This window comes from Mizuhopecten yessoensis, unplaced genomic scaffold, assembly GCF_002113885.1.
Source record: "Mizuhopecten yessoensis strain PY_sf001 unplaced genomic scaffold, ASM211388v2 scaffold2623, whole genome shotgun sequence".
In the NCBI taxonomy this organism is placed as follows: domain Eukaryota; kingdom Metazoa; phylum Mollusca; class Bivalvia; order Pectinida; family Pectinidae; genus Mizuhopecten; species Mizuhopecten yessoensis.
In genome coordinates, this window is record NW_018404638.1 from 313,338 (window position 1) to 335,516 (window position 22,179).

At 38.5% G+C, this 22,179-nt stretch overlaps 1 protein-coding gene across 2 annotated transcripts in view; it reads right to left on the reverse strand.

Moving 5' to 3' along the window:
• Positions 1–21,878, reverse strand: part of LOC110446190 (sarcoplasmic calcium-binding proteins I, III, and IV-like) — a 109,002-nt gene extending 87,124 nt beyond the window's left edge. For both annotated transcript variants that reach the window (XR_002462439.1, XM_021491215.1), the window contains exon 1: positions 21,817–21,878. The gene's annotated coding sequence lies outside the window, so the exon portion shown is untranslated. The remainder of the gene's footprint in view (positions 1–21,816) is intronic.
• Between the last annotated feature and the right edge of the window lie 301 nt (positions 21,879–22,179).

Here is a 22,179-nt window from a genome sequence, read left to right on the forward strand (position 1 = left end):
TCATTTTTCATTATCGTGCAGTGACCTTTATTTATAAACCAAATCAACCATTGACATTCCTGCAAACACATCTTTAATGTTTCATTTATAATTTATAGTTGGTTAACTGTCAGATTGTGACAGAAAGGAAAGAACGAAACACATTTTGATTGTTGTGAATCAAAACTATTACTACGTTCTGCTGAGCGTCATCTGTCGTTATAGGATAGTACGTGGTACACTTAAATTTCGACCATACAAAACCCCAGCAGGGGTATCCATCATTCCACTAACAATTTGCATATATATGACAAACTTCAATATATTTAAATTCAAATTGGTATCACGCGGAAACTGAAAATCGAATGTTTTAGCAATTTAAGTGAAACGAAATAGAATGTCTCCCCTAGCGGTGGTTCTATGTACTGTACGTGTACGGCTCAGACTGAGCCGAGCTATTTGTATCCAGGGCAGCCATTTTGCTGGCTATATAAGTCTGTATCCATTCGTGTCTTACTACCAGTTTTATTTCATTCAGATTTCTGATTGTCGAACCAGATGTGGCTAGGGAGACACAGGCGTAAAAAATTGAAAGTATGAGACAAAAAAAAGTTAGATGCCTGGAGTGATGCAATGGCGAATTGTAAAAGCCGATCAATACGAATGGATTCTAAAATATCATGAAGGGTCTCAAAACAACACCACACATTTTGTACAGTTCCCCTTTAAGTCGTCTCTTACGACCCTTTTATTGCGGAGTCATAGAAATGTCAAATGAAACTGAAGTTGTTTTCTAAGTCTGTTTGGTATTGCGCCGTATTTACACAGCTGAACGTTGAGAGTCCAGCCACCATTTGTCCCAGTGTTGTCTCCCCTTCGCGGTCAGTATTTAAGGGGACATATTCCGTCCCTTTTCTACACGAATATTGCCCCAGTTACCTGACTGTTATACAATCCATCAACTTTTCTAGCATCGAACATATTCGGTTATTTTGTTTCTCTTGTCAGGATTACCATAATAGATAAATCTGAACACTGTAAAAATTAACATCTTCGTGGTGAGGAAATTTTAGCGGTTTTTGCATTGAGTAAATATGTGCGAAAATATCCACTCGCGAATATTTATTCATAGATTATAGATATATAGCATAAAGTTTTCAGAATAATTATCAACACGGAAAATTTCACATCTCGATCAGTTTAAAGAGTGACAGGTCAAGCAATTCAACTCGCGAAACCTTCCGAGTACAAGTCGATTCTCGTGAATAATTTCACCCTGTCTCCGCAGATTCCGTCTTTGTGTATTGCAGAGTTATCCTCTCTTTNTGACAGGTCAAGCAATTCAACTCGCGAAACCTTCCGAGTACAAGTCGATTCTCGTGAATAATTTCACCCTGTCTCCGCAGATTCCGTCTTTGTGTATTGCAGAGTTATCCTCTCTTTGGAGCAGGAATTGATTGTTACGTCATTGGTTTGTGTGAGAAAATTACGTCGTTTTCTCAAAAATTGATGACGTTATTCTCACAAACAAGTGACGTAACAATCAATACCTGCTCCCAAGAGAAGATAACTCTGCAATACGCAAAGACGGGATAGATTATTCTACATACTTCTCTGCTCTGCTGTATATCTGTTGTAAGTATACAAGTCTAACGTTCAATGAATTGACGTCGGAGTTAACGATTTGCAGATTTTCTGATTTTTCTTATCAGTACATATGGATACCTACCACGCGATCCCGCGAGAAATAGGCCAAGATACATTTTATAACTGACTTATATCTTACCGGAGCTGTAGCACGCAATCCCGACAGTTACATTTTATAATACAAATGTCAAGTTCAGATTCAGACTGAAAACAATCCATTATATCGTAGTCTGCAAGAATCCATATTTTTACAAATTTTCAGATCTTTTAAAAACACAATTTTCAGACGAGATATCATTATGTTTGGAGGAACAGATTCAGTTCGTCATGATACTATAGACTGTTACATGTGTCGTGTCATAATTCGACAGAGCAGGTTCGGTGTTTTTTTTTATTAACGTCCTATCAATAAATCTAGGGACGTGTCTCCATGTGTGAAATGTATGTGTACATGTCTGCTGGAGACGAGGTATTTTGGTGTATTTCCCTCTTGTGCTAGCGTGGATCTGATGCCGACTTTGGAGTGCTGCCTCACTGTTATAACAAATGAAGGCACAGTATTCTGCCCGGACACATTATACTGACATCGGGTAAACCAGTAGTCGCGATTACCCTTTTTGATGAACGTAAAGTTCGAAATAGAAACTCTAGTATGCTCGGTGACGACTAAAAAAAATATTTGGACAGCACCGTAAAGGATAATTTTAGTTCAAATTGTATGAAGAGATTTTTCAGCGTTTTGAAAGGGATGACGTCTCTCAAAAATGCCCGAGTGCTAGTCTGTACATTCATGTTTATTATCTAAAAACTAATAACATGTTTAATTGAATTTTTCACACGTAAATATAGGAAATTCTTAATTTCTAAAAATATAATGCTATATTGTCATATGTGAAAAGATCGCTTGTGATATTGACCAATCAGATCAACACTTACTATTCACCGCAGTCAAAGCTGCAACTTTTCAGTTTCGGATGCTGACGGAGCGAGGGTAGGAAACATGGTTGTTTCATACACTATGATATTAAGTTACTTAAAGAATTTAAACATCTTTGATTAGAAATCTTACTTCATAATTATAATATAATTTCAAATACATCTGTCGCCACCTGTGTATAAACAAAATGGAGAGGGATTACATAGTTTGTGCCTGTTGGCCAAAACCTTTGACAATAACATCATTGTTAATAAAATGTGTTGAAATGATAACAAATGTTACCATATAGCAAATATGGGTATATTTCTGCACATTCGGTGCCAGTAGAAAACGCAGACTTGTTGTCAAGAACGACTGATTAAAAATATAACGTTAAATATATATGTAAATCAATTTACGCTACCAACTATAATACTACTTCAAAAGAGTTAGTAAACATTTTGTCGTTGTATTTGAGAAATTTAAAGAATAAAATATTCAGTGGCTTTCCCGTTGGGTAATTCACTCGTGTGGCAGAATATAAATATATGATGTTTATACTTGTGCTTCACATTAATGGAAATTAACTGTACTTTGCCTAACTCGTGAAATATATATGGTATTCAGTGGGAATCCCATTGAACATACCATGTCTACATTTACAACCTGGTTTCCAAGGGAGCCAAATAATGACGTCATCAACTGTATGTACTCTTACGTGGCTCACGTGCAGACAACTCGGGTGGCATACGACATGATGCGGGACACATAACGAACACTTCTGATTACAAAGACGAGATTATCGGGATTATCGACACCAGCCTAACCCGCTAACTAACCACTGACGTATCCCGTAACCTCACAAAGGATGGAGATAGGAAACATGTTTGTCATAACATCTCCTGTCGTAAACACGCTTGTGTGATGTCTATGAATTATCACCTTATCAAGATTTCCTGAGCAATACATCAAACCATTATCACCGTTCGTTTGAGGGTCTGCGACATCAATTAAGTCGATTTTTGTCGTTTTTTACATCGCTCCTCTTCCTGTTATATAACATCGGCTTAAGTCCTGTTCCAGTTCGACATAGCGAAGTTTGACATCATATCCGAGTTCGACATATCACTGATTCATAACATTTTCCAGTTCGACATATCACAGGTCCGTATCTTGTTTAAGTCGACATAGTTTACATCATGTCCCAGTTCGACATATCACAGGTTTACATCCTATACCAGCACAACATAAAAACGTTAACATCATGCCCCAGTTTACACAATGTTCCTGTTCGACATATCATGGGTTGCAACCATGTTCCAGTTTGACATATCATAGATTTACATCATGCCCCAGTTCGAAATATCATAGGTTTACACCATGTCCCTGTTCGACATATCACGGGTTGCAATCATGTTCCAGTTTGACATATCATAGATTTTAATCAAGTTCAAGTTTGACATATCGCAGATTTATATTGTGTTCCATTTTTTTTTATCATGTTTTATTTCGATGTATCACAGGTTTATATCCTGTTCAAGTTGACATTTCACCGATCTATAACATTTTCAATTTTGACATATAACAAGTTTATAACCTCTTACAGTTCGACATATCCCATGTTTACATCATGTTTTAGTTTGACCTATGACATGTTCGAATCTTGTTTTAGCTCGACATATCACAGTTTAATATCATGTGGCAGTTCACGACACGCACAGGACTGTTCAAGTTTGATATATCAGATGTTTATATTAGGTTCTTATTGGCATAGCACGGGTTTGTAACATGTTCAAGTTTGTCATATCACAGATAAGTTTCAAGTAATTGAAGAAAATATCCCAGATATGACAGATAAGATCAATTACATTTGACAGACATTTCACATACATTTCATAAATAACTATTGGACATCAACATTAAATACTTTTGAGATAACTGTTATTCGTGCTATTGAAGTTGAAGTTAACATGATTTTTAATAAAGTTAAGTTACGAAATGAAAGTATATATGTATCACTTATTACGACAAAACATGAGTCAATTTATCAATTGAAAAGAAAGTTGATATTTATTTTGCCTTTGACCGAATGAGCAGTGTCGTTGTGGAAACCCAGTATTGACTCGAGCGCTAACCCTGAAATCCCCTGAGATATATATAGCTAGAAATACACACTTTCCTTGTCGCTGTACGCGTTCAAGAATTCGATTATCGCTTAGTTGTGTCTGGTTGCCTCGTTCCGACTACTGTGACACCGAGGCTGACTGAGATCGCGTGAGCCCCACGGGAGCCGTTACGAATGCCTCGTACCAGTTGCCAGTACCAGACAACTGTCGCGCGAGGGTCCCCATGCAACTTCATCTGAAAGGTTAAATTGCTCAGACTAGTGGAAATATTCACTGTTCAATCCTACAAAGATTTGTAGTTTCTTTTTTTCGAAGCTCAGCGTGAAGAGCGCAAACAATACAGTGACAAAAAAAATCCCTTTTGTCATCATCGTCATTTATTGGTGCAAAGCGTTTGAAGAAGCCGAGGAAAAATGTTGACACTTACGTTGACAGACATTTCGGATATTGTTATTGTTTTTATATTGGTGAACTAATATTCTAGCACTCAGTGGAACTTTCGACCGACTAGTGATATCATATGTACTAGCGCATTGCTATATTTTTGGGGGTAAATACACTTTGAAAAAACTGTTTCTCTTCAATATGAACTGTGCATTTATAATGAGCGCAAAAAAGCGTTTTTAGAAATACGCTAAAATGAACACGTTGCTAAGCGTACTTACATATACATTGTAATATCCATTCGGACAGAAAATACACTAGTGGAACAGAAGAAAACCCCACTAATATTCGAAAAAGTAATGCGTGTGGTCTATCGGAACAGAAAACGCTCAATAATGGAAAAAGAAATACACGTGCACTATGTGAACAGGTTTGGTTTAGTATTGTTTAACGTCCTATCAACAGCTATGGTCATTTAAGGACGAGAAAAAGCTCAATATTGAAATAAGTAATGCACGTGCACTATAGAAAACAAATTATAACACGTGTACGTGGACGATACCCTTTTCTCTAAAATCAATATCAAGATTGAGGCGTGTCTTTTTATGTAACTTGTTTGTCATAAGCTTTACTGGCCTGCTTTCTGCCAGATCTTGCTTGCTGTGAAAGATATTGCTTTTTAACGACGCCTTTTCCCGACCTTATCCTTCAGCCGGCTCAGCGTGACTTAGGGTCGAGCATGCCCCTTCCTGTGACAGTCACAATAACGTTGCTTCGAGGACGAGTCCACTGGGACCCGCTAACTGTTCTAGCTACATCTTCCTATATATTGTAAGTTAATTTGCTGTCCCTTCTGAAGTCAGCTGTCCCTTCGAAAGTCACCTGGGACATTTCGGAATGTATTTAAAACGCACAATACAAGTAAAGTTTACTCGTCTTTTGATCTAATGATAATGGTATTTTTAGACCGCGTTTTTTATATTTATGTCCGCATCGTTTGAGAATGCTGGTGAAATACTTGACATTTTGTTTTGAACTAAACACCGGTTAGAGACCGGGCTAAATGTGTCGTATGCCTAGTTAGTTCTAAGAAGAGGTCCAAAGCATTTGCATCGCTCACCTACTTAATCTGAACGTTAAGCGTCTTATTAACAGCTAATGTCATTTAAGGACGTGTCTCTATGGGTGTAGAGTATGCGTGTGTGCTAGAGGTGATATGATGGCGTATTTGCCTCCCTGTAAAAGCGCGGATCTGATGCCGACTTTAGGGCGCTTCTGATGCATCACTAAAATACCAAAACAGCCAGTATAGTATTCCATCCGGTCACATTATATAGCTAACAACGGGTGAACCAGTGGTTGCCATTGTCCTCAAAGCTGAAGGTTTAGCAAGGAATACCATCTACCATTGTAAAGGACTTTGGAATGTCCCGGTATGGAGACACATCCCACTGCCTTACACACAAGGACGACCTTTCAAAACCATATATTTACATTTGCGCTGCAACCCACTTTATAAACATTACCAGTAGAAATGCATTTCATTTGAGTATGAAAGCAAAAACTCTCGTGACGTAACACGTGGTTTAGTAATGACGTCATATATTAACCTCGTTCAATAAGAGTGTTGTCGCTTTGCTTCAGATAACATGGAGAATGCCCCTGCGTCAAACGGTCAAATGACTTCGGCTAATTATTGGCGCCAATTATATTTAAATAGGGCTGTTCCGTCGCATATACAAAACGCAGTAAATATTTAAGAACAAATAAATAAAACTAAACCATCGTTCCATAGTAAAAAAAGTTCAGGTATGGACTGAACGGTGTTTTTTAAAATGTCCATGCCGTTATAAACGCAAATCGGTTACATCCATATGGAACATGAAACCCTAGCGGGCTTCAGGCAATATGGATGAAACCGATTAGTGTTCGAACCGGCATGAAAATTGAAACAAGAAAATGCAGCAAAGCTACTGGACACCAACCCATTTTATGAAAATGACTTACTGATAGTTCATCAACCACCACAGATGTTTGCAGTTCTGACCGGCTGTAATATAGGGTTAATAATGAGCTAATTCCATATTGGTCAAGTTATAAGGCCAAGGTCTGTCATATTGGCCCGAGGCCGCAGGCCAAGGGCCAAAATGACTGACCGAGGCCTAATAACTGGGCCAATATGGAATTAGCTAAGTATTTACCCTTTTATTAATTAACTATGTAGATATAAAAACAATGACACAGGTAATTCTTACATGTTTAATCAGAAAATAACTTTTGTTTAATGTTTGTTAAACAATAACAAATTTAAATTGAACATTTGTCACATTTTCATCAGATTGGTGCACAAACTGATTATGGGAGATCTTCCTTTTATTCTCGGGAGGGGCAATGTTTATAACTATAGATCCTCCAGAGATGGTGGCGCCAGAAAATAATGAAAAGGGTAAACACTCGGCGTCGACCGCGCTAATAATAAATAACATATCGGGTTTTGCCGTAGGATAAGAAGTTATCTTCCGATGAGTTCCGAACGGTTTACCGGGCGCGTTCGATTACGCGCGTTTTCTCGTATTGGCCGAGTTTGTCCAAAGTCGCCCAATATTTTCCATAAAGGCCGACTTTTTTCAATATTGGCCGACTTTATGTAACAATTCCGATATTGGCTGAGATTGTTGATTATATTGCACGGGGCGTTTATTACATATTACAGCAATATCTACATAGGTAATTAATACATTGAGATAACAATAAGGGTATTACTATTTTTTATCGTAATACCCTTATTTTTTATATGATTTTCATCTCAATTTACAGTCAGAATTTCAAACACCTTTGTTACCACGAGGGAACGGTTCCTGCATACTTGAATATATATCTAATTATAACTATATAAATTGTTAATGGCATTGATTTTGTCGTTCAGGATATTCCGTTCACGCTCAATAGCCTGACATTTTGCACTATTGTCACTCAATAATTGTCCCACAACACGCAAATGTACAGTTTTAACCGCATGTTTAGGCTTAAATGTCAACTAATTGGTGATAACGTCATCCTCTGAGAGAGAGAGAGAGAATTACATAAAATATCTTTTATACATTTTGCCGAAATCGCAGCGATTTTTGCAAATAATTATTTTGACAATGTACCTATTTGACTATTTTGGATAAAATATCAACAGTCTTCTAGGTTAAANCCCCCCCCCCCCCCCACGTCCCACGGCGCAAATATTGCTACATCAGAATAGCGCGGGAATGTGTAGTGTAGATTTTGACGCCAAATTGTAAGGACGTCACGCTTGACAACAATACAGAGCGCCATTTTGAAAGGGTTTTCACTGCAATTTTGACGTTTGCTAGTATTATCCGGTAAGATCTTCAGAGAAAAATAATATCAATTATGTATTTATGTAAAACAATTATGTATATTGCAAAGGAAGACAACACAACCACTTATTCTGCCGTCACTTCATCTAAACTTGAAACTGAAAATCTACGCAGATAATGTAATGTACCGTCCAGATTGAACAATACTAAGGTGACGATTTGTCTTGTGAAGATATAATGTTTCGTTTATCTTCACTGCATTACAGTATGTTTTTATCAAATGATTCATGATATTTTACTAGTAAACTCTTATAAATACCGATACCGTAGGGTTTACCATCATCTTTTTGTAGACAGTATGCGCCCTCGATTTACCATAAGGCTTTCACGCATAAGGAAGCACCGGAAGTGGACAAAGTGTTAACAGATCAAACCCCGGCTTCGCGCCGCTTAGGGGTTTGAAAAAAACCGCCGTTCAATCCCTATTCCGTCTTTGCGTATTGCAGAGTTATCTTCTCTTGTGAGCAGGTATTGATTGTAACGTCATTGGTTTGTGTGAGAAAATTACGTCGTTTTCTCAAAAAATGATGACGTTACTCTCACAAACAAATGACGTAACAGTCAATACCTGTTCACAGGAGCAGATAACTCTGCAATGCGCAAAGACGGAATAGCTACAGGGGTGGCGGTGTTATTGGAGCCTAACTTATCAAAGAGAAACAGCGTAAAATAATAATCAACTGAAGTATATAAAATAATATCGTTAATAATATCTGAATTATAAAGACAATGGTACCAACTGTTAACATTGAACATTTGGTTGTCTTGAATACAGATACCGGAAGAACAGAACACGACGGAAGCTACGCCATGACACGTGGTACCTGACCTATTAACTTTTAACCTCTATGCATCGTTACTCGAAGGCAAAGACCCCGGATGAAGTTTCGACACGCTATATGATCACTTTGGGTATTAGGAATCTCTCCATGTAACCCGAGACGGAAATTGATCCGCGTCTGTTTGGCTCGAGAGGACTAACTTTTTTGGTGAATTACACAAATCTGCTACCGATAGAATTAATCGCGACATGATTTTCCATATTGACTTCGTTATTTGTTATAATGAAGTTTTAAAACCTCATGATATTCCGTGATTTACACCGTAATTAAGGGGATGACGTGTTATTTTTAAAATCGATTTACGAGTAAGAGATAAGTTTGGCTGTCTGTCGACGCTTTGCAGGACACATCAAATGTTGTTATCACTTACCATATAATACATGTACCACGTGAACGGGATAACACGTGCCGATATTTATATCCGACAGGGAGGGTCAGGGACCTGTAAATCCGAAACCCTCCGGCTAGGCAAAGACAGTTCCAAACTAGCCAATCACCGTCAATTACCACAAATGATCTGTAATGACTATCAAACGCATGCGTCAGCCCCGTAACTACATAATGATAGTCTTTATATGGAAAAATAATCACACAAACAATGATTAGCCCATTATTTCATTCAAACGCTTTAGACGAAGTGCCGATAAGGCGTGGCCGATCAAACGTTAACAAAATAGTGACACCGAATGATAACACCACTTCAGAATGTAGTCAAAAATCAATAAAAGACACGTGGGGGACGCCGAAGCAGCAAGTTGTCCAACATGAGGCACGGGATGACACTAACTAAGAAGGACAGACTTATAAAAAGTTGAAAACAAGCAAACATGGCGACAACAAAAGTACAGAAGCCAGCTAGTGGGTTACAAAGACAGGTATAAGAAACAAAAACGAAAATGAAAAAAAATAACAAAAAACACAGCAACGCCACAAACGTATGGAGGTCAAAATTTGGAACGATCTGACTGGTGAATTTTAATAGAAAACAAAAAACGGCAGCGTCACAGACATGAAAAGCATCCAGTATTGGAAACAGCCTGAAGCGTTATAGCAATAAAACTGGAATTACGGCAACGGCGTCACGGAACGGAAACTAACGGAATCCAACATTTGGAAAACAATCAGTAGCGTCGCAACATTCAGAAAAACCAGCAGCAACGAAACGATACGAAAGCTAACGGAATCAAACGATTGGAAAACATACGGTAGTAACGAAACGATACGAAAGCTAACAGAATCAAACGATTGGAAAACATACGGCAGTAACGAAACGATGCGAAAACTAACGGAATCAAACGATTGGAAAACATACGGCAGTAACGAAACGATACGAAAACTAACGGAATCAAAATATTGGAAAAAGCGGCAGCAATGAAACGATGCGAAAACTAGCGGAATCAAACGATTGGAAAAAATACGGCAGTAACGAAACGATACGGAAGCAAACGGAATCAAACGATTGGAAAGCTTACGGCATCAACGAAGCGACACGAAAACTAACCGAACCAAACGATTGGAAAACATACGGCAGCAACGAAACGATACGAAAACTACCGGAATAAAACGATTGGAAAAACCGGCAGCAATGAAACGATACGAAAACTAACGGAATCAAACGATTGGAAAAAATACGGCTGCGTTACAACAATAGAACCAATTAATATGGCAACAACGATACGGATATGTCAGTCGACATGTAAAGACATCAGAAACGTTTACGGAGAGGCAGCGATAACAACAGACAGGCGTTGCCATAGGGGATACTTCAATGTACAAACATGCACTTGTTAGAGAAAATACACACAGAACATTGTGATAAAAATGGCGTAGATTCGACAAGCCTCGTTCTGTCTGTCATTTGTTGCCTGGTAATAACTCGTCCTATCATGGTAGCTAAACTTAAACACTNAGTCGTAGAATTGATTTTTTCGCTCTTAAGTGATTCTCAGTGTTAGATCGCAGGCCGTTTGCGTTTGAAGGTTTATAGCCTCCGGCTTAAAAGCCACATATAATTGCGCTGTAATTATGTACTACAGAGAATCAATCATCTAGCTAACGAGATCCCCATGCATATTTCAGGACAAAGCTGGGGAGCACCTGGCTCGTAGCATCACTAGGTGGCGCGGCCATCGTACATCACCCACCGTTGCAACGCGTCTTTTGGTCGTTAGCAACGAACAATGTCGTACTACCAGAATATTTTTTTTCATTGACCAGTGTATTAGGTAAAACTGTCATATCAAGGAATGGACAAAATTTGACCTTAAATTAAAGTGAAATTAAGATGCTAAAATATCAGCTTTATTTTGTGTTTTAAAGTGCGAATTGTCTTTTCGGCGAGGAAGCGAAAATATGACGAGAGATGGACACTCCGACGAGGAACGAATATAGGACAAGGGAACGAGGATAGGACAAGGGGACGAGGATAGGGCGAGGGGACGAGGATAGGGCGAGGGGACGAGGATAGGATGAGGGGACGAGGATAGGGCGAGGGGACGAATATAGGACGAGGGAACGAGGATAGGGCGAGGGGACGAGGATAGGACAAGGGAACGAGGATAGGGCGAGGGGACGAGGATAGGGCGAGGGGACGATAATAGGATGAGGGGACGAGGATAGGGCGAGGGGACGAATATAGGACAAGGGAACGAGGATAGGGCGAGGGGACGAGGATAGGGCGAGGGGACGAGGATAGGACAAGGGAACGAGGATAGGGCGAGGGGACGATAATAGGATGAGGGGACGAGAGAACGAGGATAGGGCGAGGGAACGAGGACAGGACGAGGGGACGAGGGTGGTGCTCCCTGTCTTTCGAGTTAACGTTCTTGCTTATTTACAATTTATCTACGTTTAGGTCGTGAAGTCATTGAGAATAGATACTTCCTCTCTGCGTCATTTTACTCTGGATTTATTTCCGGTTAAACCCGAGTAAGTTGTGCTTTAGTACTCTACAGCCGAGTTCAACCTCGATTTTGGGTCGTCATAACGACAGTTTCTGTATCACCGTTTTTTATATAATGGGAGACGAGACGTAATTGTGTTGAACTATGCATCCAAATCAAGGGTAAAGTAAGCATCTCCGGGAATCATTCAGACGAGTCACCTCCGTTATAGATCTACATCGTCGTATACACAATCAAATGCCGAGAAGAGCCTTAGCCATGAAACCATCCCAATCACGTTCTGCTGTCACAGACAGCTAACGTGTATGTAGCGTGTGGCACTAACGATGCACCAGAGGGCGCCACCATCATGATACGACCATCTGATAAGTTACATCACTTCTCATCTATAACGTTACATAGAAGATATTTCTTAGGTTACAAGTTCAACATCATAATTCAGGAATGTGACAGACTCGTTTCGAAACACGAGTTTGAACATACGAACAAAAAATTGACATTTGGATGAAATATCGAGGATATCAACTGGAAAACCATTAACTCTCAATTATTTACATTTATTCGAAGATCCGCCAAAAATAATATGTTGGTTTTTCATTGGCCCGTCTCAGAATCAGGTGATTCCTTCGTGAACTCACAATAAAAATAGCATTACTAATGAAGATATCGTGATTTTTTTAAACATATATTTTATATGTAACGATGGTCCTCAACGAGGTATGATTGTTTATCCTATTTATCTAACTCGAGTAAGATACTTTTAAAAATGTATGTGAAGACCAAGTTTATTTTTACTTTTAATAATTTGAAAGTTTACTAGTGAGAGTAAGATTATTGTTATAAGCAGCCATCACTAGTTTGTGGACCTACAAATACATAGTTACAGTTTGTGGACCTACAAATACATAGTTACAGTTTGTGGACCTACAAATACATAGTTACAGTTTGTGGACCTACAAATACATAGTTACAGTTTGTGGACCTACAAATACATAGTTACAGTTTGTGGACCTACAAATACATAGTTACAGTTTGTGGACCTACAAATACATAGTTACAGTTTGTGGACCTACAAATACATAGTTACAGTTTGTGGACCTACAAATACATAGTTACAGTTTGTGGACCTACAAATACATAGTTACAGTTTGTGGACCTACAAATACATAGTTACAGTTTGTGGACCTACAAATACATAGTTACAGTTTGTGGACCTACAAATACATAGTTACAGTTTGTGGACCTACAAATACATAGTTACAGTTTGTGGACCTACAAATACATAGTTACAGTTTGTGGACCTACAAATACATAGTTACAGTTTGTGGACCTACAAATACATAGTTACAGTTTGGGGACCTACAAATACATAGTTACAGTTTGTGGACCTACAAATACATAGTTACAGTTTGTGACAGTGGTACGGGGATCCTTAAGTTACATGTATGTGTGTTACGTGTAGTAATAACGTTTGTTTAACTTGTTACAGGCACACGTGCATGTGACCATAGTCATCCAATGCCCCACGTTTAACACTATTAATCGATGATATGAATAGTATCATAATATCAAATTTGTAAGCCGGTAGATACAAACAAATGTTGCCTTAAGTAATGAAATATAATTGACAGCAGGTGAGCTCATGTTAGAGACTGCCATCTGTGACATGCCGGCGTGTTTATCTACCGGCAGATCGAGTTCACCGGTTCATATAACCACTTAATGTATTTTTGAATTTAATTTGAATTAACAGACTGTCGTATCAGTCGATAAACATAATAGCTACAAATAATTGTTGCTGTTTCGCTTAGCGTGTGTAACATTTGATAAGGCAAAGCAAAACTATTTGTGTGCTTCTGGAAACGACTGTACGTATAGTGGTATCTCCATATTCTCATGAGAGATTTTCATTTATTTATCTATTTACTTCTGGCTTTGATTGAGCATGTCATATAAACGGAATAAATATCCTCCGCCCCACATTACTGTAACTAAACCCGAGGATATACAAATGACGTAACAATCAATACCTGCTCACAAGAGAAAATAACTCTGCAATACGAAAAGACGGATTAAAATGGTCATGTCCTATTAATTCTGAAAAAGCCCCTACACACAACTCCGTCTTTACGTATTGTAGAGTTATCTTCTCTTGTGAGCAGGTATTGACTGTTACATCATTTGTTTATGAGAGTAACGTCATCAATTTTTGAGAAAACGACGTAATTTTCTCACACAAACCAATGACGTTACAATCAATACCAGCTCACAAGAGAAGATAACTCTGTAATATGCAAAGACGGAATAGGTGGCTTTAATTAATTCAAACTGTTTGTTAGAAGAGCGTTGATAAAAAACCAATATTGCTGTACTGCTGAATGAAGTGTTTATATTCCACTCGTTCATCGCACTGTGATCGAAGGCGTAATATGCTCTATAGTTAGAGGTATCCGCTGTCGCTTTGTTTTATGTGGTTTAATTGGCGATAATCGAGATACAAATGAGCTTTTTTGAATGGTTATATAATTCTTCCCTCAGATATTGCACCCGTAAACTGTCCGCGTAAAAATCTCTTTAAAATGACAATGAACTCATTGTTAAACAACGTTTGGATGTTAGTGATAAATCTGAAAACGGTTGTGTATCTGGGGAGTTACACATGTAGTATTATCACATCCTTAAGTTCCCATCAACTCATATAAAAGTTGTTAAATTCAATTGTCGTCGTAATGACTGATTAAATCGAGTTAAATTAAATTTGATATTGTGTACTGTTGTAAATATGTTGTTTTTTATGTACATATATAATTTTGTACAGAGGAGTTAAGTTTAAGTTGTTCCCGCTGTTTTTTTTTTATTTGGTTTTGTTGTTGCGCGTTGTATGTACATACACGCCTTGTAGCTAATGACACCAATGGTTCGTGCCTCATCTTCTTTCCATTTCTACCGACTAAATAGCTTTCATGAAATTAAATGATTCATTAATCTCAGTTAAATGACAAATATAAAGTAAATCGAAACGAAACCTGAACGAAACATCGACCTTTTTTCTTTCTAAATTAGAACATTTAGAAATAAAACGGAACGAAATGTGAAGAAGCAATGTCTGTCTATTAGCTAGATCTGTGTAATTTCGGCCAAGTATACCAACTAGTTTACTTAATTAACGCCTCAGCTTAAATGTTCCAAAGAGGCATGGTGTTAATAAAACGAAAACCACCTTCCACCCTTTCTCTATAACCTAGTTCGCATTTTATATAAACTGCTTTTTAACTTATCAACACGTGTAATCGCCATGAAATATGTGACGTAGGAGTCCAATAACGTGTGAGAAATCACAAAGCGAGATTAAACAGTTCTCCAAAACAACATAAAAATAGGAAGAAAATATACAAACGATTTATAAAACAACTAATCGTGGGAGTCCGACAGACACGAACTGACGCGTAGACTCTCACGCGCGTGAACTCCGAGACACCATCGTACTAGCCTATAGCTGTCTTGTGAACATTCTACCATCACGTGCTGGCGCAGTGATCTAGGACCGATTGAGACTGTATCTCGTTTAAAAAATCCATCATGTCTGAACGACTCGTTATATTGTTTACTTTTACCGACCGGCCATATATTTATAACGAAAACGACAAGCGCCATTTTCTACGGTTTTAGCATTTTATAAGGAAGATGTTTTTTGAAAGTCACCAATAAGTAAATATGTTTGAACATATGTTGATAGGCATAAAAAAAACCCGCGTAAAAGCAATTTTCGAATATCAACTGATTTAAATTGCGGCACGCTGTGTATGACACCTGCAGCCGGCGTTATGATGTCTGACCTCCAGGTATAGCCTTATGCTCACAAATACACGAGTAAGGACTACAAGTTCTTGAGCACGTCTTAGTGACCTAGCCGCTTGATTCCTCCCAATCCCTAACGCATCTTAGTGACCTTGATTACTCATTCGAATACACTTAAAAAATAAATCTCGTTATTTTCTCATTTTGCTCGCAGCCACAAATTAAAGTGTTACTGAGAAATATATATATTAAATATTTAAACAATATGCAAATTCTTTTTCAAAAGCGTTAAAAATGTATTTCTACTGTAAGAAAAACTTGATAATCATTTTTTTTCAAGAAAACTTTTAAAATGCTTTTTCTAGTCTATATTTGACGTTGTTAGAATATGCAAACAAAATTTAGGACAATTGCAATATAGGATGTTGGTTAAATCAAGAAAAACTTGAAGACAATGCCAATTAAAGTCTTATATCATGTCTGTGTTTGTTTCCTGGTGCTCATCAAGTAAAACACGGTTATAGGGTGGGGATCTCGATCATATGTTTTTTTGGCCACGCCCCTTAGACGCAGGGTCAGCTCTGAAACTGAAAAAAAGGAATCCTCACCAACTGAGAATGCTTCCAACCAAATATGGTTGATATATATATATTACGGTTCTACCAATTTTTTTACGAAAAGGGCATTTATATAGATTAGAATTGGCACCCTACAGTATGTACGCAAACACAGAAAATTTTGCTCTTTTTTATTTTTGTAGTTCATGTAATCCGTCTCATCTTGAGTTTTAACTACCCGATAGAGTTTCAAGTTGACTGATTTCCGATTTAAGAATCGGAAACGACTTTGGGATGGTTCTACATTTGTATGTCAACACCACTCTTCACCAAAGTCTTTTACTCCAAGTGCTTCAAGGCCATGGCATCGTCGTCTATCAAATACTATTTAATCTGCAAACGTGTCAAAAGCTTCAAACAATCTCTGAAACCCACAAATCTATCTCTCCAAACCTTGAACGTATTTTTGAAATTTGGCTGAGGGAAAGTTTTGAATTACGTGAAGCTCTTTAAATCTTTGTATCTCTTCATTTTTAAGCTGAACTTCACGCGGATGCTAGACGTTTGGGTACCCGGAAGTATCGGTAGCTAAGAAAAGGATGTTCCGTAATTTTTGTATTAAATAAATATGAAACGTTGAAACGTTAGCTAAAGTACAAAAAAAAATCTTATAAAATATCGGAATTACTTTTTACAAGTACCGAACGTCAGTACATCACTCTTCATGTTTTAGCGATATTAAATAGGACGACTCGGCCCGTTGACATCAATATATTGTTGTCATTATATAAAGCGTGATATAGTGATGGACGAGTTATCTTGTTGTATGTGTTTAACATTATATGATACCTCTTCTTTTTCTTTTTTTCTTCTTATATAACATTTGATCATTTCTGTATTTTTGTTCACACGAATATTTCTATAATCCGAAATTGCACATATCCAGAAGAGGACGTTTCTAAGTTGTGAAAACATTTGTCTAATCCTATGTCTTAACGTTTTTCCTCATGTTGGTAGGTACAAACTGTCCACCACTTCATATAGGCCTAGCACAAACAGTTACGTATTTTATATGTGACGTTCCTATGACTAGAACGATATGTACTCTGTCACCTTCACCAGACAAACGACGTTAACACGTAACATATACACGTCACACATGTTACACATACACGTCACACATGTCACACATACACGTCACACATACGCGTCACACATGTCTGTCACACATACACGTCACACATACACGTTACACATGTCACACATACACGTCACACATGTCACACATACACGTCACACATGTCACACATACACGCCACACATGTTGCACATACCCGTCACACATGTCACACATACACGTCACACATGTCACACATACACGTCACACATACGCGTCACACATGTCTGTCACACATACACGTCACACATACACGTCACACATGTCACACATACACGTCACATATACACGTCACACATGTCACACATACACGTCACACATGTCACACATACACGTCACACATGTCAATTCAAACCTGTATACAATTTTATCCAATACATTATTAAGCGATAAGTAATAAGATTGATTTAAACTAAACATTAACTGTTCCACGCTATGTATCGTATTCGCGGGATTTCACTAAGCTCGTTTTATGTCAATAACCACCGATTCTGCCGGAAGCCAACATCAACGGCCTTTATGGTGGTATAGCTGGAACTGAAATTACTCTCATATGGGTTTTTCAATTTTGTGATCGTACAAAAGCCGATAAGACCACAGACAGTTTATTGTCCCGATCCTGATGTTCTGAGTTTACCATGGCAACATAAGTATACGGTTATTGGAGAAGCTCTTTCCACAGCGAGGCTGCCTGTTTTACGTGCATTGTATTAATACAATCTTCATATATCGGAATAACAATGATAAACCAATAAATTTGTGTAAGTATATCACAATTGTTCAGGAATTGATTTCCATAAACGTGGTGAAAAAAACATCACAAACACCTGTAAAACGGACATTCGATAAACCGACCAACTTTGTTGGCAGCAAAAATGGCCGACACCGAGCCAGCTAGATTACTGGAAAAATTGGTAAAACAAACGTGAAATCTGTCCTATGGAACATTAGGCGAGCATTGGGGAGACTGGAAATAGTGGAGGTCGGACTAAAGAGGGCTCCGGATAAGCGCAGGTCCGGATCCATAGTGGCCGTATTAGGAAGGCTGGATATCATATCGAACGAGATTATATAGTTACTGCTAGGACATTTATAACACTTTACAGACTGAAGCATGTAGATCGTGGACAGGAAGTGGACGGTTCCATACATCCGTTTCTAGACCAATCCCCATGCGGGTCCAGGGACACAATTTACTTGCTGTATCCCACAGCATGCCGTTAGAGACTAATCGGATATATTTCTTTTCTTTTCTTATTTCCCTACTCTACATCCGTCTTCAAATGACATTAGCGGTTGTAAGGATACTGGATCCCAAACACACAATTAATTGAAATATTCTATATAAAGAATAACCAAATCGCATCCATTATGAGCTATCTCACTTTCCGTATTAAAACAATGTATTAAGATACCATACTGACCAATGAGGGTGCCCGTTTCTTTCAATATCTATGGTAACCAGCTGCATGGCATGTATTGAAAACAGCTACAATTAGGCATGTCTGTTATTTTTATTAGGAATTGTAATGGACGCAGGCTTTAAGTCTCTGCATCCATATACAAATCGTTTGAAGATTTTCTGCGAGTGGCCTCTTGTTTTTCTGTTATTGTCAATTTCAAACATATTTGAAGTGACTCTATAATCATACATATTATTCCTAATTTTATTGAATTGGCATTTCCTACAATGCAGAAGCCATGCAGGTCGGGAGATTCAGAAAAGAATATACTTGCTGTTACCTACCGCGTGCTGTAAAAGGCGACTTATGCGGGAACCACTGCAGAATTGGGAATCCACTTTTTGTGACCTCTAATGGGGGGCTAGTGGCTACATGTACTAGCCCCTAAGTATTTATGAAGAATTCCCAGCTTCATTTTACTACTAGCTTATCTCCCCTAGTTTGAAAATCTCAGAATTAATTATTTCCTCTCATTTCTAACTACTCTTTTGGATTCCAAACGAGGAAGGTTATGGGATGTCCCGTGACAAAGCTAACCAAAGTCCTAAAATTTGGTAGTTATGTAGTTATTACTGGCTGTTCGACGGTCAGCGTCAAATGGGTGTCGGTAGGGACTGGTTAGCCCTTTGTCAGTATAATATGACCGGGTGGAGAGTTATACTGTCATGTTCAGGTTATGAAATATTACAGTGAGATGTCACCTATAAGTGGCCCTTTAGTAGACACCGTCTGTATATTACCTTGTCAATGAGTTGTTATGGTAACGTTAACGCTATACAAACTCAAAAAACCAGACAATGAGTTGTTACGGTAACGTTAACGCTATACAAACTCAAAAAACCCGACAATGACTTGTTACGGTAACGTTAACCCTATACAAACTCAAAAAAACCGACAATGACTTGTTACGGTAACTTTAACCATATACAAACTAAAAAAAACCGACAATGACTTGTTACGGTAACGTTAACCCTACACAAACTGTAAAAACCCGACAATGAGTTGTTACGGTAACGTTAACGCTATACAAACTGTAAAAACCCGACAATGACTTGTTACGGTAACGTTAACACTATACAAACTGTAAAAACCCGACAATGACTTGTTACGGTAACGTTAACACTATACAAACTGTAAAAACCCGACAATGACTTGTTACGGTAACGTTAACCCTATACAAACTGTAAAAACCCGACAATGACTTGTTACGGCAACGTTAACCCTATACAAACTCAAAAAACCCAACAATGACTTGGCTCGTTGGAGTGGATATAACGCACTTGCCTTTCACCAAGGCGGCCGGGGTTCGATTTTCCTATCAGACGTGTCAAAAGGTATGGGGTCACCTGCTCTAACACGTGAGTTTTCTCCGGGTTCTCCGGTTTCCTCCCATATAAGACCCCCGGCGCTAACCTTTGGTCCAACAAGAGTGTTTAATAGAAGTTGAATTAAATAACTTGCTTCATAATTATTGTAAAATATGTATAATTTATATATTTAAATTAAAAAACCTACAATGACAATTTGCTTCTACAAATACATGTTTGCACTGACATATTAATATTATAGCTTGTGTACTTCTGCCTTTACTTGTGGCGACTGTATTTGCCATGGGCAGATAACTCTGTATTTTTTTCGGGTTGTTTTTCTGTTAAACAGATCTCGTTAACAGACTTTTTTTCTTTATTGGACTGATAGGGTTTTAGGGGGAATTTTAAGACCCTGAAACATTAAATAATCATATTTCCTGTTTAGCTTAGTCAAGTTTGGCGTTCACGTCTAGCTTGCAGTAAATGATAGGCTAAGTGGGCATTGGAGACGGAATGACAAATTCTATCCGGCTTTGTGATATAGAAAATACACCGAGAATCTGTATGACGTGCTTTGAACATTCATGTGACAAAGGATTGATATATGGACAATATCAGATTAAGGTGTTTAAGCCTTACTCACCTGCGTATATAGGTATATATTTAGTGTTCGTAGCGTGCGCGCCCAACCAAACTTGATCAGTTAATGAAATATGACGAATCACCGGAATAAGCTTAGGTTTCCAATGGTGTTGGATCTAAGAGAGCTACCGATAGTGACAATGAAGGTGACAACGACAGAACCATCAATACTTACATCTTAACAGTAAACTGATGGTACATTGATGAAAGCGGAATAGAAGTGACAGAAAAACAAGTTTAATTGGTCTTTTCCAGGAAGATTTTGGGTTGTTTATTGACATGTAACTATACGTACACACTAATTGACTCCGGAGACTGTTAATCCCCTCCGCCATGTATAGCTAAATGTCGCGATACCTTGGCATCAGGTCGTGTTCAGCCAGTACCCCATAAGCGGTAACTGTCTACAGATCGGTGTAAAATACGTAAAGCAATTCTCAAATTTCACAGCTGCTTCATTTTTTCAGTTTTGATAAAAACGCACAGCTTCCCGATCAAAATATCGGTAACAAACTCGCAATCAGCTAGTTACAGATTTTGGCGTTTAATTGAAAATGGAAAAGAGCAATATTCCAAAGTCATTGATAATATAGAAAAAATTGTTCCGTTTTCTATAACACTTTCATGCAGTCGATTGAATGGTACTTTTTAAATAGGAGAAAAGAGATGAAATAGGTACTCACCAGGTCTGGGTATCGTCGCGAGATAGTCCACGTGTGTCGTCTAGCTATTCCACAAACAGACTGATACTCAAACGGTACAGCAGCCGTAACTGAGGAGTCACCGCGGGGGAGGGAGTGATCTGTCACGGCGTTACAAGGAGCGTCTTAACACCGCGGGGGAGGGAGTGATCTGTACGGCGTTACAGGGAGCGTCTTAACACCGCGGGGGAGGGAGTGATCACTCACGGTGTTACAAGGAGCGTCTTAACACCGCGGGGGAGGGAGTGCTCTGTACGGCGTTACAGGGAGCGTCTTAACACCGCGGGGGAGGGAGTGATCACACACGGCCGGCGTTACAGGGAGCGTCTTGACACCGCGGGGGAG